Raw genomic sequence first — 18212 nt, 5'->3', positions numbered from 1 at the left:
ATCACTCGCTATAGATTGGGCCCAGAAGTTTCTCCAAAGTCACATCAGTTAATGAGGATGTGTAGTGTTTTATTGCTCTGCACATAGAGCGTTGTGTAAAAGTAATTATATAAGGACACTCAAAGAGGTCTTATGTTCTACTCCCAGAGCATTGAGTCAAAGTAGATATATGAGGAGAATCAAAGAGGGCCTCTGCTCCGCAGGGGTCTGTAGCTCTACCTACGAGCAACCAAAATCGACCTGATTCAGAGCCATAAGGGAAGGCTTCAGCAGTAGAGAATAGTGGTATAGAAGCAAGTCCCAGTGAGTAAGAGAGATTGGGAGAGGAGAGAAGGACAATTAGTATTAGAGGAAAGCAGCAGTTGTAAGTGTAAGAAATTATCCCTGCTGTAGGGATTGTGAGGCAGTGAGGTTGGTTTGGGGGGAAAGGGAGGATATGACTTGAGGTCTGAAGGGGATCCGGGACACTTCGAAGGGATGAGACCCGGGTGAAAAGGTGGATGGCAATTGGGATTAGGTCTTGCAAGGGCAAGGTGTTTAGCTGGTGGGTGATTGAAGGGGAGGATTGGGATGGGGAAGGATTTGGAGGGAGTGAGGGCACTGGAGCTCTCTGTATGACAGGGTCAGAGACGGTGGTAGCCACGGTGGCCAGATCAGGAGTGGGGGTGGTTCGGATGACAGGATCTGGAGTGACGGCGGGTGGATGGCGATGTCTCTGGGAATTCTCTGCGATTTAGGTGGGCTGCTAGTATGAGTGCCTTGCATGGCTGCAATCCTCTTTAGGCGCTCAGAGCACCACTTGTTCCATACGTGGTGGAAGCGAGAGCAGTTTGGACATCTCGGCTGGGTGGCTCGACCTAACTTGTGGGCATCTATGCATTCTTGTGAGGGGTGGCATTGGCTGCAGATTCTGCAAATATTGGGTCCTCTGCAGTCCTCGCAGTGATGGCCATACCGTTGACAATGGTAGCACCGAAGCAGCTCGGGAATGTAGTCTGTGATGGAGAAGGTGCCCCATATTCCTAATTCGATGGTTGGGGGTTTGGACCCATTGACTGTGGTGATTATGTTGTTGACAGGAACTTCATCTTGGTCTTTGCAATATTGTTGAGAGAGGTGACTATATCTAGTGGCCTGGAGATGGGATATCTGGAGACGACGACTGTGCTGCTTCTTGGACGGATCTAGAAGCTCCAGTGAGCTTTCTTCTAGGAGGAAACTGACACTCTCCTGATTCTTGGGAGGTGAGAATGAACTCCCCTTTGCGGTTTGGTCGAGTTGAGAAATTTGATGAGGAGTTGGCAGAAGCAAGGGCGGCAACTGTGACATAGGAAGGTTTTCCTTCAGTGGGCTGGACCTTGAACTTGGGCAAAGGTGCAGCAACTGGCAGATAGCTGGGGGATTGTTGTAGTGGCTTCATCCAATGGCTGGGTGAGACATACTGTGCAGTTACAGTCACGGTGGTGAATTCCATCAGAGTCGAGCGGGACACTTTCAGTGGGTTCCTCAGTTTTCCGCAGCAGAGGAAGGTGGGCTGGATATCAGGTGAGCAGGAGCTGGGTTTAGAGTTGCTGCATTGGTTATTTCTCGGTCCAAGCTGGAGGCCGGTGGGTTCGATGAAGCCAGAGTTAGGCTAGAGGCAGGTGGGTCTGGAGGTAGCGGGCTGTGGCTGGAAGTAGGTGAGTCTTCCAGGGAAGGCTCAGTTTGCAATGGTTGGACATTGCTGGCACTGACACAGGCTTTTGTAGACTTAGTCTTCTCCTTCTTGCTTGGAGGTGGGAGCACAGCATCCCCATACCAACCTTCCTGCATGTAAAAACTTTCTTCTCTGCTGGTTTTATCAAAAAAATCTGGATTCCTCCTTGGGATAATTCTGCTCTTGTAGAGAGGTGGGTCCCTTCTCCTACGAGTCACATTTAGGAAGAGTGCATCATGGAATAGAGTGCAACCATCACACCAACAATAGATCTAATGATGGCAGGCTTTCAAGTCAACCTCAATATTCAATTTGATTATGAAATGACCCCATACATAATCTCTTAAATAAGAGTATCTGTGACATGAAATACACCTTTCCTTAGAATCTGGTGGGCAAAAGCCCTGGCAGGGGAGGTCATTGGATTTGTAGATGGTATTACAGATGAATGTCAGGGTGTAAGAGCTCATGGTAGGCAAGGCGAGGGAGCCTGGTGTCCCCTGTGCCAGTTAAGCCAATACTTTGGCTAGCTGAAACTTCCTTCCTCTTTGAGGGCTGAGCTACGACTGATTTCACTTAAGCACTCAACTACATTATATGATTATACTGAACATATTATATGTTGTTAAGGCAATCCTTCCATACAAACAAAACAACTGTTTAGTTGTTATTGTGCCGTAACCAGAGAAAAGGATCCAATGTACTACTGACTGGCCAGTCAAAGGACCCAATATCTCTCTAGCGGTGGTATCTCAATGGGTGGCTGGTGCCGTGGCCAACCTACTACCTACAAACCGATTGAGAAATTCTAATATAGACATTTTCAGATATAAGGAAAATAAAAATTAATTTAAAAACTGTTTGAAAGACTAATCAAATTAATGATTGCATGAATTATACTTTTGTGAGCTTTATATAACATAGAAATTTAACTTTCAGACTCAAATCCGCTGTTATATATAACAGTAAGTAATTAAACCAAATTATACCCTTTTCATCTGCTTACACTAAATGCAATAATAGACTATAATGATAGGATGGAAGGAAGCATTGATAGTTTTAAAAATGAATGAAAAAGGTAGAGCAGCCATCAATTGTCCAGCAGGTACAACAGGAGATATAAAGATTGAAGGAAATGTGAGACAATATACATAAAATTAGAATTTAAGAAGTCCAAACTGACCACAATAGGTTGCCAAAACTAAAGCAAGGTGTTATCCTATCTAATTTTCAAGGTAGAGAATAAAAGTAAAGATTGAGAATCTCATTATGATATTAATTTATTTAAGGCACAGGTGATATAAACTTAATAATTATAATAAGAATAAGCTTAAAGAAGCTTTGCACTTATCTACTTAATATAAAACATATATTTGATGATATATTTATAAAAAGTATTAATTTTTATTATAAACTATAATAAAAAATAATAATAATATATAGATTTATCATATTAGAATTGTTATAAATGAGAAAAAATACTTTAAATTGAGATGCAATATACAAAATGAGGCCTTTGATGCCATGGACAATGGAATGGGATAAACGTAAACAAAAACAAGCCAGTTGAAGTCACCATCTTATAAGTACTTTATTTTGTAAGTTGTCTGTGTTTTAAGTGTCTAGATTATATCTTATAGACTTTTTTAGACGCGTAGACAGTTATTCAGAGATGATTTGGTATTGAAAATAGCTTGTGTGTATTAAATTTGCCTTATATTAGCCTGGATATACTAAAATTTTTCTTGAGCAGTAAATGCTAAGGGCACCCTTTATGATAATAATAATAATAATAATAATAATAATAATAATAATAATAATAATCATCATCTTTATTTCAGCAAAAGCCATATTATAATTGCTCCCCTACAAGTGAGTTATAACCGAATGGTGCAACGGTAAAGATATACCATACACGACTGGGAGCCTTTGTATATCAGCGGCCAGTTCCTCCTGCGTGCCTAGTAGATGGTCACAAACAGACCTAAACTTCCCCACACAACCTACAAGCCATGTCTATCTGTACTCCATTCAGTTGAGTACTGTATATCTTTACCCATGCACCGTTCAGTAAAAAAAACTGTACAGTACACCTTGATCCTCGCACCATTCAGCTGAATACTGTATTTCTTTACCCGTTCTCCATAAGCCAAGTATATTTTACCGATGCACCAATCAGTTGTGGGAGTGTATGTATGATAGCAGCCACCTGTATATGTATGATGATGGCCGACTAAGAATACGTCAGTGTAATGGGGGCCACAGGGGGTCGTTAGCCCCTGTTAGGTAAGTAGGTAAGGACATGGCTTGTAGGTTAGGTGGGGAAGTTTAGGTCTGTTGGTGTCCATCTACAAGTCACGCGGGAGGAACTGGCCGCTGATATACAAAGGCTCCATACAGGATGTATGTACGATAGCAGCCACCTGTATGTATTATTACAGAATGGTACATGGGGAGAGATATACAGTACTCAAAAATCTGTAAGAATAAGTGACAATCCTAATGGGATGAGGTTTCGTGTTGATTAATAGCCTTTTACCCCCAAGCTATTTGGAACTTTCCAACCCTTAACCCCCAGGCATTTATTTTTTTCAAGCACATTTTGCAATATATATTTGTTCCAACACGAATACTTTACCTCGAATTACTTCCTCGGAGGGTCCTTGACCTCTCTCAATCTCGACCAAGATTTATATATTTTTTTAAATTGCTCTAACAGCCTTAATTTTCATCATAGAGAGGTCAGGTCGGTCTCATTATTTTGGGAAATGCCTGAAGTTTCTCATAAAGTTATCAAAAATATGCAAAAAAATGTAAAGAGCAGTTTTTTGCAAGGACGTACCGGTACGTCCACGGGGGTAAAGGGATGAGTTTTGTGAAACGTACCAGTCCATTGGGGGTAAAAGGGTTAATAGCCTTTTTTTCATAATTTTACGTTACATTGTTACATTGCTCACTTATTTATCTTGTTAGTACCAATGGGTCTGCCCATCCATACCATTGTTGTGATTAATGACATCACCATAGAGGTCATTGGTTTAATTGGTAGTAATTCCATGTCCACTTTTACGCACTTAAGTTTCTCGTCAGTTCGCCAAGTTTTCAGTCGGTTTATTCCAGCCATGACTTCGGTTATGTTGCCTAACCTTATCTAGCAGCTCTCTTGATAGCTTGATTAGTAGAATCCTCGCAGGCATGGTTTCGGCTAAGAGGCATTGGTCCGAACCGAACCTGCAGCTTGAGAGGGACGCCAATGGCAGACAGGATTATTTTGGTATTTTGGTTTTTAACCTGGTTGATAAAGTATTTATTTTTGCTGTTGAGTTATGTAGACAATGAAATTTTCATGTATAGTTAATTTCTGATGTACAAAAAGTCTCCAACATCAGAATAGGTTCCAAGTAGCTGTTTGTAAGTCAAGTTTGCTAAATTTTGTCCTATAGTCAATTTCTTTTAGCGATGCAGATTTGCACCGACTCGCAGCGGTGCCCTTTTAGCTCGGAAAAGTTTCCTGATCGCTGATTGGTTGGACGAGATAATTCTAACCAATCACCGATCAGGAAAATTTTCCGAGCTAGAAGGGCACCCCTGCGAGTCTGTGCAAATCTGCCTCGATAAAAGAAATGGACTATAGTGTAGGTTTCACCTAACTCTCATGCCTACAATTTTCATCTGCAAAAATCAACAATTGCAAATGTCATTTTGCGTACTGCAATAAATTATATGATATTGTTTTATTACATTATAAGCTTTTGTTACAACATCTGATATTTATGATTTCAGTTGTATTTGTGCTTGAATTTCCAAATGTTTTTAAGTTGAGGACTGTCTATATAGTTAAATTGTAATGTAATACAGCTGTGAAATTTTATGAACAAAACACTGCGCAAGTTGCATCAATGGAAGAATAGCGTATTATTTTTACTATTTAAAGATAATATCGATATTGTTCTTACACTATGTACATGTGACAGTTGTGTCCTGATGCTTGTATAGCTTTTTTCTTATACTGTACAAATATAAACCATCGGCTGAAATGGCCGTTATTATTTCAGAAGGTGGTTATAACTACCCGCAGGTGGCTGAGTAGCCTCCGCCTTTCAGTTAGCAAGGCAAGCACTTTTGGCTTCGGACGTGAGCAGTAGACACATACTCTTACTGCCTCTCAAAATTTTGACTTTCCCTTCTTAGAATTAATGGATAACTTTGTAGGTACAGTATATTGTTGATATCAGGTAAACCCAAATAAGTTAAATGAAAATTACAGGAATATGCAATGGTTTCTGGGTAAAGTTATAGATGTGTAGTATGTTAATGTGCAATGTTGCCATTGATTTGATAACCTTGTGCCTTTTACAAGGAGTATAATTGTTTGCAGTTAGCCCCTTGCTACGAGTGCTTCTACGTCAAAAACCTAAACATAGAGAAGTTGGTGTTCCTTGGTGGTGAGAGGTTTTGCTACCCTCATGACCTCTGAGGCTGCTCTTGCGGTTTCTTCCTAACTTCGGCTTCATCTGTGTGGAGGCGCTGAAGGGCATGGTACCTGCTGTGGCCTTTTCCTCTGCGAGAGCTTCGTTATTGGTTTCCAAAACCTCGACTCAGGAGAAGGCTGTCGAGAAGAAGCCCTTGCACTTTTCCTCATCTAATTCTTCTTCCTCCTATGCTTTGTCTTCATTAGATTCTTCAGATGCTGATACTTCTAAGAAGAAGAAGTCATCACCAATGAAGTCGAGGAAGACCAATCGTCAGGAGTCACATGAGATTCAGACCGATCTCTCTCTGCGTACATGTGAGAGAAGGGAAGATGTATCAGTACACGGTACTAGGGTTTACGCTCTTTACCGTACCGAGCATATGCACAGTCAGTTGGGATCAAGGGCTTAGCTCATTTCCCTTGTTCTGGATACCCAAACAGTCTCTTTTCTCTTGCACGAGAGGCAGAAACAAGAACCAATACATACAGTTAAAAGTGTCACAGTATATGATACAAGAGCGTATATTCATGCTGTCAATGCTTGGTCTTGCATTGCCAGTCGGAACAAAGGGCGCTGTTCGCTTTGGAACCAATGATTGTCCACTGCATGAAAGGTCATATAATTGCAGTATGATTATTCTTCTCTTGATTGCCTGGTTACCATAAACACTCCCGAGCACCCTCAAAGTATTGAACGAGGATGCCTGTCACCTATTCTTCCCCTGCGTGACCAGTCCACGCTCCGGGAACTTAACAATGACCACCCAGGACCGCTCGGAGCTCTTAAGAGAACCGAGATGTTTCTTTGCATACGTGGGATCGTCGTCAGGGTCCTTCGCCACCAGGTGGTCAGTATGTACCCTATCTTCCGGTGCGTCGTTCAATACTGCCCTCGCTGTCATTCTTCACAAGCAATAAAATATTCTGTACTTCATCAGTTTGGGTGTTCGTGATGGACGTGACTAAGTAAGACATGGGCCATGGGGCCAAGTGTTCCTAGATCAGTTACAGTAGATTGTTTGATAATCAATTACTGTACCATTTGATGTATTTTGTTGATAAGACGTTATACTGTACTGTAGTTCCATTTTAACTTGATTTATTGATTACATATTTGTTTCTTAAGTATATACAGTAGTGAGATATTGTAAAACACTGATTGATTAATAGTAACTCAAAATTGAGATTTTTAGTTCACCACTCCATGAGTATATATACAGGTGGCTGGTACCCCCGGCTGCCCCCCTAGCCACCCCCTACCCAGTCTCTGAGTAGGGTTGCCACCTCACACCAAGAAAGTCTAATTGGCTACCTTCCAGCTTTGCCGAAAGAATATCCATTTATAAATAACTCCAGGTTTATAATAGGGAAAAATACAAATTAATCTACGAATTTGTCATTTTCAGTCATAATGAATAATTACTTTCAGTATAGTAGTCTTTGATTAGATTCAGGTATTTGCCTTAGAGCAATGCTTAGTATAGATGCTTTTGATTACAAGTCCTCAACGTTATGATTAGCCATAATTGAATTGCTTGTGTCTAATTTTATTCATATTTCAGATCTCTATGAACATTGAAGTATGCGGAGAATGGCTGGGGAAGGACACAGGCTTTGAAATCAGGATGTATAGAAGAAGATATCTTTCATTATGTTGATTATTCATCAACAGCAGTTATGGGGTGGATTTCGAAGGATGATTTTCTCATGCTTCCCAGGCTCCTTCATTTCCTCGCTCAACTCCACAGGCGGGGAGATGTGTAAGGAAAGACGCAGGATTGCCAGTAGATCCTGATTTTCCCCCACTGATTAAATATAGTACTCTACATTAGCAAAGGTAAAACTTCTTTGAATACTTATGAACAGTACACTTGTGATTCATTTTGTAAAGGATTAATTTCTTGGTCAAGTTTTTCAAAAGTGAATGTAAATTTGTAACTTCCTTTAGGTCTGATACTTTGATTGGTATTGTGTTAGTTAGCCTATGTAGGAAATCTCTGTTCCTGCACTTGATACAAACCATCATTCTCTTAATAGGTGTGACCTCGGTAATGTTAGAACGACCCTTGAAATTTAATGAGGTCGTCATAACTACGGACAGTCGAGGAATAGCACTTTAGACTTTGGCCGCAAGCAGTACGGACATACTGTTGCCACCTCTCAAATATATGGCTTTGTTCCGTAACTGGAATACAAACCACTCTATTCGGCGTAGCTGAAAGGACGAGCCATTAAAATTCTAACGAGGGTTTACTACCCCACCGCTAGTTAGCGGCGGGTAGGGAGGGTAGTTAGCTACCCTCCCCCCTTCACACACCTGTGTGGTAAGCTCACTTTTTACTTTGGCTCGGGTGGTGATCGGACGTGTCCGCTTTCACCCTCGCCTCTTTGACAGCCATTAATGCTTTTTGTCTTTTTACTTACTTTTTCTTATACTTGTAATATATATATAAACATTCTTTATGTTTATGTATATATTTGTGTATAGAAATGTAGTAAGTTTTTGTTTCAGTGTTTGTGCTGTGTGTGTTGTGTACGACAACGCCACCGGCGTAGTGCAAGGCCACCACGGTTCCACGTTGTGGGGTACGGCCTCTCCCTCTTGGTCAGTCGATTTTTCTTCGGCTTTTCCATTAACTTGGCCGCCGTGTGGAATCGTCATCGCTGGACTTTCTTCATTAATCTATTATCTTCGCTGTTCCTCCTTTCCTACGGGGAACTTGGATTCTCAGCGAAGGGAATGTGGGAGTTTAATTTACCTACGGTCTCTCTCTCTACTCGAGGTCGTTCACCCCTTACTACTACTACTACTACTACTACTACGTACTATTACGGAAGCTCCTTTCCCGTTGCGGGTTGGGTTGCTATTCCGTTTATTTGTCTCAATTATTTTTAATGAAATCTAATTGTATTTTTAACTTTTCAGCTTCTCTGTGGAGAACACTTCCTTTCGGGGGTCAGTGGTTCTTACTATTTGTGATCATTCTTAGATGAATTACATAATTATAATTCTGTTTTTGTTACAGCTCTCCGCCCTCCCCCTTCTCCCGTGAATGTCATTGGGGGAGGAGGGTGCATACTTAACCCTTTTACCCCCAGGCTGTTTGGAAATTTCCAACCCTTAACCCCCAGGGGGTTATTTTTTTCCCAGCACATTCTGCAGTATATTTTTTTTTCAAATTGCTCTAACAGCCTTAATTTTTGTCATAGAGAGGTCAGGTTGGTCTCATTCTCTTGGAAAATGCCTGAATTTTCTCAAAAAATTATCAAAAATATGAAAGAAACTAATTTTTATAGCATTTTTTTGCAAGGACGTACCGGTACGTCCATGGGGGTAAAGGGGTGGCTTTTGTGAAACGTACCAGTCCGTCCTTTTGTGGGTAAAAGGGCTAATTTTTATTTCTTATGTTTTGCTTTTCCCTCGGGGTTACTCTTCGGTGTTCCTCCCGGGGGAATTTCTGTTGAATAATTATTTAAATTTATTTTCCCAGTTAACTATGCAGTTTTTCTTCATTTGACTAAAGTGTGCCAACGAAGCAGAGCTGTCCTGTCTGTACCTGGGTAGTCTGCTGTCGCTGCCGTCCCTCAAAGGACGTCGTCATGGGCGTGTTCCCTTTTCCTAGAAGTTCTCCCGTAACAACTGTCAGCTTTTTAGTTCATCTTAGAATGCTAAGGAGGTTCGCCTCCAGGGGTAGGTAACTTCCCTTCCGAAGGAGGTTCCCTTCCCAGGTGTGAGTTTTTTCCCCTGGAGAGGGGGAACTTCTCATACCTTAATAAATCCTGAATGGGTTTTCCTGGTCCTCGGGCGGTTATGCTCTTGGTGCTGAGCGACCGCACTTGTAACCATGCTCAAGGAGCTGAGCGGTTGCGAGGCTGGGCGCACCTGCAGCTATGCTCAAGGGGGTGAGCAGCTGCAGGTTCAGTCTGGTGAACTCTCTCGTTCGCGAGGGAGGCCACTCATAAGGACTCCTCTTTGGAGGATTGCTCCTTATAGGTCAGCTTGCGGATCCAACGGCCCTAAGGGGCACCATCACCAGTGTCTTCAAGTCTCTTCTACGAAGTGTTCACCTCTCTCGTTCGCAAGGGAGGCCACTCATAGAGACTCCTCTTCGGAGGATTGTTCCTGTTTAGACCAGCCTGCTGTTCGGGACCTCTCCGCAGTTTGCCATCTTCTAGTCCTGCTGACCTGCCGTCTCCGTTCCTGGCAGCTGACACTGTGGGCGCCTACGCACCCCGTCATCCAACGGGCACCGGTCTCTTCGGGGCAAAAGGGGCTTTCTCACTGTGAGTAAGACCCTTAAGCGCCAGGTATCCCCTGCGCGTCTGCGTGCAATTGCGCGCAAGTGCTCGCCGACTGTTCCTGCTGTTCCTGAGACTTCCATCCAGAGGAATCCTGTTCCAGGGACTATTTCTGAGTTAGCGCACAGGCGCTCACCAGAACTTCCAGTGTTAATCGTCCTAGTTCCTGATCGTCCTGTCAGCAGTCCGTTCATCCTAGCGTGTGTGCGCGCTCGTGCTCCCCGACGATCTTCTTACGCCACGATATTCGAATGCGCGCAAGCGCCGGCAATCTTCTTTCGCGCATGCGCTGACGATCTTCTTACGCGCGCAAGCGCTGACGATCTTATGCGCGCTAGCGCCGATGATCTTCTTTGGCGCGCCAGCGCTGACGATCTTCCTACGCACGTAAGCTCCGACGATCGTCCGCGCGCAGGCTCCGATGGTTCCCCGCGCCGACGATCTTCTTACGCGCGCAAGCGCCAACGATCCTCTTACGCGCGTAAAGGCGACGATCTTTTAGCGCCGTCGATCTTTAAGCGCTGGCGATCTTCTCTCGCGCACAAGCGCCGACGATCTTCTCTCGCGCACAAGCGCCGACGATCTTCTCTCGCGCACAAGCGCCGACGATCTTCAAGCTCTAACAATCTCGTACACGCACGCGCTGACAGCCGCGCACCGCCGACATTCTCACGGGCTCTTTATTCTGTTCCTGCACGTCAATCTGATTCCTGCTCACCCTGTGAAGTCTCGCCCGCGAGCGCGAGAGTGTTTTCAACGGTCTCTCGCGCGCGATCCCTGGGTTTTTCCCATCGCGCGAGCGCCAGCGCGCTCCCTTTACCGAGGTGAGGCCTTTTCCCACTGCACCAATGGGAGAAACCCCACCTCGAGCAGGAGAATCGTCCCGTGTTAGGGCGAGAAGAGCCCTCAGACTTCATTGTTAGAGTCCTGTATTCCTCCTAGGAGGGAACCGAAGGACTCTTAAGAGTCCCCCCAAATAGAGCCTTTGGGGACGGGAGACTTTGCTGCCAGTTCTCCAGGGGGAGAGCAGCAAGAGTCAGAGCATGCCTTCTGGCAGGTCTTGACTCTGATGAGGCATCACAACGGGTTCAAGGACCCTGAGGTTCCTCCTCGTGAGGGCAAGGACACGGTCCTGGACCGAGTCTTTGGCACTCAGAAACCCGCTAAGGCCAGTGCGGTTTTGCCCTGGTTCCAAGGGGTGAAGAGTGCCTAGGGATAAGGTTGATGGCCCGCTCTCCAAGCTTGCCTCCTCCAGCCGTTCCACTACTGGCAACAAGCTCCTCCCACCTCCACAGAGGAAGTATTTTGAGATCATGGAGGAGTCTGGCTTAGCTCTTCCGTTGCACTCTGGAGAAGAGCTTACCAAGGGAGTCCCTCTCGGGAGACTATCTTTTCGGCAAGTGACTTTCTCGGCGACAGAGATCCTAAGCCAGGAGAAGGTCCGGAAGTGCGCCATGCAGGCTACTTCATGGCTGGACGTCTGGTTGGGGTCTCTTGGCATCCTGTTGCGATCCGAAGATCTGTCCAAAGAAAGCACCAGGAAGGCACTGGAGACCTTCCTCCTTTCGGGCACCCGCACCATTGAGTTCTGACCCACCAAGCCTCGAACTTGTGGGCCAATTCGATCTTGAAAGGACGTGATGCGGTGGCAGAAATGTTCCTTTCGAGGGTCCTGGCCTTCGAAGTCGGCAAGCTCAGACACTCTTCCCTTATGGGAAAAAGTCTGTTTGAGCCCAAAGATGTGGAACAGGAAGCTGAGAGGTGGAGGAAATCCAATCGGGACTCTCTCCTCCAAAGGGCTTTCACAACGAAGCCCTACAAACCTCCAGCACCTCAACAACCTCACCCGGCCAAGACGACGAAATTGGCAGTGGCAGCAAAGACGACGGTGTCCAAACAGCAGCCCTTTCCTGTCAAAGACAAGAAGGGCAAAAAGCCAGGGGTGGCAAAAATCCTAGAGGCAGTGGCCGAGGCCGCAAACGCTAGGATTGGCAATCCCCCTGCATGTCCACCAGTGGGGGATGCCTACAAAGTTGCGCATTCAGGTGGCAGCAACTCGGGGTCGATTCCTGGACGATTTCCGTAATCAGTCAGGGATATCGCGTCTTGTTCACATCTCTCCCTCCCCTGACAGCGAATCCAGTGTCGTTGAGCTCCTATGCCATGGGATTGGCAAAGGGGCTAGCCCTACGGGCAGAAGTCGAGACCATGCTAAAGAAGGATGCTCTCCAAGAGATCGTCGACGGTTCCCCAGGCTTCTTCAGTCGACTCTTTCTTGTAAAGAAGGCGTCTGGAGGCTGGAGACCAGTCAACGACCTCTCAGCTCTGTACAGGTTTGTCAAACAAACTCCCTTCAGCATGGAGACAGCAGACACAGTCAGACTTGCAGTGAGACCACAAGACTTCATGTGTACACTGGATCGGAAGGACGCGTACTTCCAGATCCCAATCCATCCGTCTTCAAGGAAGTACTTAAGATTCAGCCTAGACAACAAGATCTACCAGTTCAAGGTGCTGGGGTTTGGTCTCTCCACAGCACCTCAGGTATTCACCAGTGTTCACCCTGATCTCTTTGTGGGCACACAGGATCGGCATCTGTCTCCTCTGCTATCTGGACGACTGGCTGATCCTGTCAGACTCGGAGTCGACCCTTCTTCAACACCGGGACAAGCTTCTGAGACTTTGCCAAGATCTAGAGATCATGGTAAATCTCGAGAAGTCTTCTCTGCCTCCATCTCAACGACTGGTATATCTAGGCATGATCTTGAACACCAATCTCCACAAAGGCTTTCCATCAGACGACAGGATAGCAAGGCTGAGGAGGGTCGCAGATCCTTTCCTCAGACGAGAAGAACTCAGAGGCCAATCATGGTTACATCTTCTCAATCACCTTTCCTCCCTGGCCCGTCTAGTTCCAAATGGGCGCCTCAGGATGAGATCCCTGCATTGGCGGCCAAAGTCCCGGTGGAATCAAGGTCACGATTCCCTGGACGTTTTGGTCCCTATGGGTCCTACGGAACGGACGAACCTTCAGTGGTGGGTGACAGACGAAAACCTCCGAAAGGGAGTGGATCATCTCGTCCTCCCCCCGGGATGTCAACAAAAACAACCCCCACACCCTTGAATCTTACTTCTGACAATTCTCTCCGCAACGCAAACTTTCCCCTGACGTTATCATAAACTGGACTCTTAGACTGAAGGGGAACAAAAACAAAACATGACCTTAAAACTATATTTCTCACAAACTAAAACGCAAAAAAATTCTGCATTCAAAATAAACTTAACATAGAAACCACCAACAACCAAAATAATTACACGTAAAACAAATCATTAAATTCATAAATATACCAAAATAAAACTTAACACCATTCATATAAAACCCTAACAAACTTCAAATTAATCCTCCACACCGGATTTGATGCCGTTCTCGGACGCCTCAAAAGAAGGGTGGGGGGCTCACGTCCTGAACCACAGGACCTCAGGCCTATGGTCAGAATCAGAAAAGTGCCTCCACATAACCTGCTAGAGATGAAGGCCGTTTTTCTGGCACTTCAACAGTTCCAACAGTATCTGGCGATTCACTCTGTGGTGGTGAGGAGCGACAACACCACGGTAGTGGGTTGCATCAACAAGCAGGGAGGTACCTTTTCACAACAGCTATCCCATCTTGCAGTAAAGATACTGAGATGGACCGAAGTCCACTCGTTTCCACTATCGTCCCACTTCATTCCGGGCAAAAGGAATGTGTTCGCCAACAGTGAGCAGGGCATCCCAGTTAGTGAGTACCGAGTGGTCTTTGGATCCTCTAGTAGCCAACAAAGTCCTGACTTTGTGGGGCTCCCCGACGGTGGATCCGTTCGCGACAGCCTTGAATTTCAATCTTCCGCTGTACTGCTCCCCAGTCCCGGACCCCAAGGCACTCTGGCAAGATGCCTTGCAACAACGGTGGGTCAACATCGGCGTTTACGCCTTTCCCCCGTTCTGTCTGATGAGAAGGGTGCTCAACAAGACCAGAATATCGGTCGACCTGTCAATGACCCTCTTAGCTCCGCTATGGCATCACTCAGAGTGGTTCCCGGACCTTCTGCAGCTCCTGACAGAACTCCCGAGAAAACTCCCTCCTCGACACGAGCTACTCGAGCAACCACACTCCAACATCTCCCACAAAGCCGTAGCATCGCTGCGGCTTCACGCCTGGAGACCATTCAACATCTCCTCACAGAGAAAGGCTTTTCGCAACAAGTTGCGGAAAGGATGTCTGGCTACCTGTGAAAGTCATCTGCCGGAGTCTACCCTGGCAAAGTGGAGAGTCTTCTGTGGTTGGTGTCGTGGAAGGGGTATCTCTCCACTCGAGGCCACTATTCCAGCAATAGCGGAGTTTCTCGTGTATTTGCGGGAAGAGATGCGCCTTTCAGTCTCGGCAGTGAAAGGCTATCACTCAGCCTTAAGTCTTGCCTTCAGGCTAAAAGGAATGGACATTTCCCCCTCGCTGGAACCATCATACGAAGTTATGAACTTACCTGCCCTCAGTCGGAATTGAGACCTTCTCCAGGGAGCGTGGTTCGAGTCCTTAGGTCTCTTAAGAGACCTCCGTCGAACCATTACGCCAGGCTTCTGATCGTCACCTGACTTGGAAGACGGTGTTCCTACTTGCTTTGGCCTCGGCCAAGCGAGTCAGCGAACTTCATAGTCTCTCGTATGACATCGCCCATTCAAGGGGATGGGTAAAGGTAACATTCATGTTCGTCCCTGAGTTTTTGGCTAAGACTCGAAATCCAGGAGTGCCGGACTTCCGGTTCGACTCTTTCCGGATTTCGAATCTCCGTTCTGTAACAGATGACCCAGACCATCTCCTACTGTGCCCGGTAAGGAGTCTGAGGCTCTATCATAAAAGAACAGCTGCAATTCGTCTTCGAGTGCAAGCATTGTTTGTGAGCACAGGAAGGACGAAGAGGAGGGTCACTAAGAACACTATCTCAGCATGGATTCGCAGGGTCATCCGCCATTCCCTGAATCCAGACTCTCCTCTGTCACGTTGCCCGAGAGCACATGATGTCAGAGGCATCGCTACGTCCCTGACATCCAAGAGAAACTTCTCAGTGACGCAGGTTCTACAGGCTGGGGTCTGGAAGCGTCAACCGACCTTCACAGCCCACTACCTGCAGGACGTGACCCACAGGAGGCTTGATACTTTCTACATCGGCCATGAGGTGGCTATACAACAGCTGGTCTAACCTCAGGCTCCTTAGTGGACAAGTAGCAGAAGGTTGAGGGCATTGTTACCCGGTTTTAGTCTGCATGAATGAAAAAGTATGTCTGGCCCTTACTCTTTTCTTCATCCTCCCTTCTCTTGGGGAAAGCTGCATAGCTGACCTCAAACCACTGCAGGTAAACCATGCTTCCTTGTGTTCCTAGTATTAAATAATACTTTCGCGTCCCCCATACCCTGACGAGGTGGTATTGGGAACGTCCTAGCCTAGAATTCCATCTAAAGGACTTCAGGTCAACTTCCTAGGACGAGTCACACTTCATTCCTCCACACACAAGCTTATGTAGGCCGCACGTTCCTTGTGGAGCAAGGAACTTGCGAGGTGCAAGGACTCCTTATCTCGAGTGCTACGCACTCGGATTCTGAGTCCCCGAGCAAAGCCAAAGCCAGTAAGGCTGGGACTTACCACCCTACCTAAGGATTAAGTCACCCTATGTAAATAGCGTGGTTTGTATTTCGGTTACGGAACAAATGACAAATTCGGAGATAATTTGTATTTTTCCTAACCATACAAACCTTAGCTATTTACACATACTTGCCCGCTAGCCCTGTCCCCCGTGAAGCCCTACCTCTAAGCGAAGTGAATCAGTTCACCGGTGTGTGAGGGGGGAGGGGTAGCTAGCTACCCCTCCCCTACCCCCTTGCTAACTAGCGAGGGGATAGTTAACCCTCGTTAAAAATCTAATGGCTCGCCATTTCAGCTACGCCGAAAGTAATACCCTATGTAAATAGCTAAGGTTTGTATGGTTAGGAAAAATACAAATTATCTTCGAGTTTGTCATATTGTTAGGAAAAATACAAATTACTTGGAAATTTTTTCATATTTATCATGTCCCCATTCTTCAAACAAGGTGGAGTCGGGCAATGTATTGATTATGAACGGGCTCACCCCTACTGTGTACTTATCTATTCACCTCCCATTGAAATCTTTTACTCCTTCCAGCACTGATCGCCCAGGCTGTCATCCTACGAGGAAAACGAGGTGTCAGGCTGCCTCTTGAGGAGCTCGTATGAAGCACATGAGGTCATCCTGAGACAGTAGCCAGCCGGTTGGTTGGAGGTTCTCAACCCACCTTAAGGTGAGTCTCCTATGTGAAGAACTGAAGGTTTGTATGCTGCACTGGAATAAATGACAATGGTTCCGTAACTGGAATACAAACCAACGCTATTTAAGGGGGATTTTTGGGCTCAAGCCATGTCGTCCTGATGGAAGGTTCCTAATAGCAGCTTCCAAAGGGACATATGTACTACAGTGATATTCCCAGAGAATTTACCTTTAGGTCTCCGGAATTCTAACTCCTGGCGCGAATATCCTTGAAATTTCTCTCAAGGATATCGCATAATATCAGGGATGTATATCTTGATATGACACATGCGATCTTCACCCCGAATAGCGTTTTCGCTTTGAGGGGGAAGAGTAGCAATTTTGGAAGGGGAGCTGTTATCAAGGTTACCCTACTTCCCATACTACTATTGAGTATCGAGATGGCGGACATTCCTAATTCTGTAGCGAATTTGCACGGTGGTGTTTCCTGTTGATCGAACTTTTTCGATCGATTCTGCAAGGATTATTATGCAATCTCCAGCTTCTTTCGCCTCTGGGAAGTTGAGTATTGATTCTTTACAATGTGTATATTTTAGCTCCTGTTTCACATTGAAATCAGAGTAATTTATTGAGATTAGGAGCTAGACCTGTTACCAGAGGCGCCATGGGCGCTGTCGTCCGTTAGGCATGTGTTATTTAGTTAGTAGAACGACATTCCCGGTTAAAATAGCATTAATAGATTAATCATGAGTTATTTAGGTGCACTACCACTCCCCGGTTCTGCAGCGCTCTCCTGTGCATTGGTGCTCTCTAACTCGCCAATACTCTCCTGAGCGCCTGCTTTCTCCAGCTCGGCAGCACACTCCTGCTCAATTGCCAGCTTTGATCTAGCACTCTTTTGCTCGCGGGTGCTCTCCAGCGCACCAGTACTCTCGTGCACCAGCGCTCTCCAGCCTGCCAGCGAGTCAGCTCTCTCCAGCACGATAGCACTCGCCAGCACGTCAGCGCTCTGTTGTTTGCTAGTTGTCTCCTGTGCGTCAACGATCTCTAGCTTGCCTGTGCTCTCCAGCTCGCCAGCACTGTCCTGCACGTCAACGCTTTCCAGCTCGCCAGCACTGTCCTGCACGTCAACGCTTTCCAGCTCGCCAGCACTGTCCTGCACGTCAACGCTTTCCAGCTCGCCAGCACTGTCCTGCACGTCAACGCTTTCCAGCTCGCCAGCACTGTCCTGCACGTCAACGCTTTCCAGCTCGCCAGCACTGTCCTGCACGTCAACGCTTTCCAGCTCGCCAGCACTGTCCTGCACGTCAACGCTTTCCAGCTCGCCAGCACTGTCCTGCACGTCAACGCTTTCCAGCTCGCCAGCACTGTCCTGCACGTCAACGCTTTCCAGCTCGCCAGCACTGTCCTGCACGTCAACGCTTTCCAG

The 18212-nt window shown here is 46.1% G+C and overlaps 1 long non-coding RNA gene across 1 annotated transcript in view; it reads left to right on the top strand.

Annotated features, from left to right (window-relative positions):
• LOC137636529 (uncharacterized) overlaps positions 1–18212 on the top strand; it is a 53837-nt gene that overhangs the window by 20196 nt on the left and 15429 nt on the right. Inside the window, exons 2-3 of the long non-coding RNA XR_011043135.1 lie at positions 7733–8007; positions 16682–16817. This is a non-coding gene — a long non-coding RNA (uncharacterized lncRNA). The remainder of the gene's footprint in view (positions 1–7732; positions 8008–16681; positions 16818–18212) is intronic.

The sequence above is a fragment of the Palaemon carinicauda genome, unplaced genomic scaffold (genome assembly GCF_036898095.1).
Source record: "Palaemon carinicauda isolate YSFRI2023 unplaced genomic scaffold, ASM3689809v2 scaffold32, whole genome shotgun sequence".
NCBI lineage: Eukaryota > Metazoa > Arthropoda > Malacostraca > Decapoda > Palaemonidae > Palaemon > Palaemon carinicauda.
Note: the sequence above shows the minus strand (reverse complement) of the source record. Positions and strands in the feature narration are given on the sequence as shown.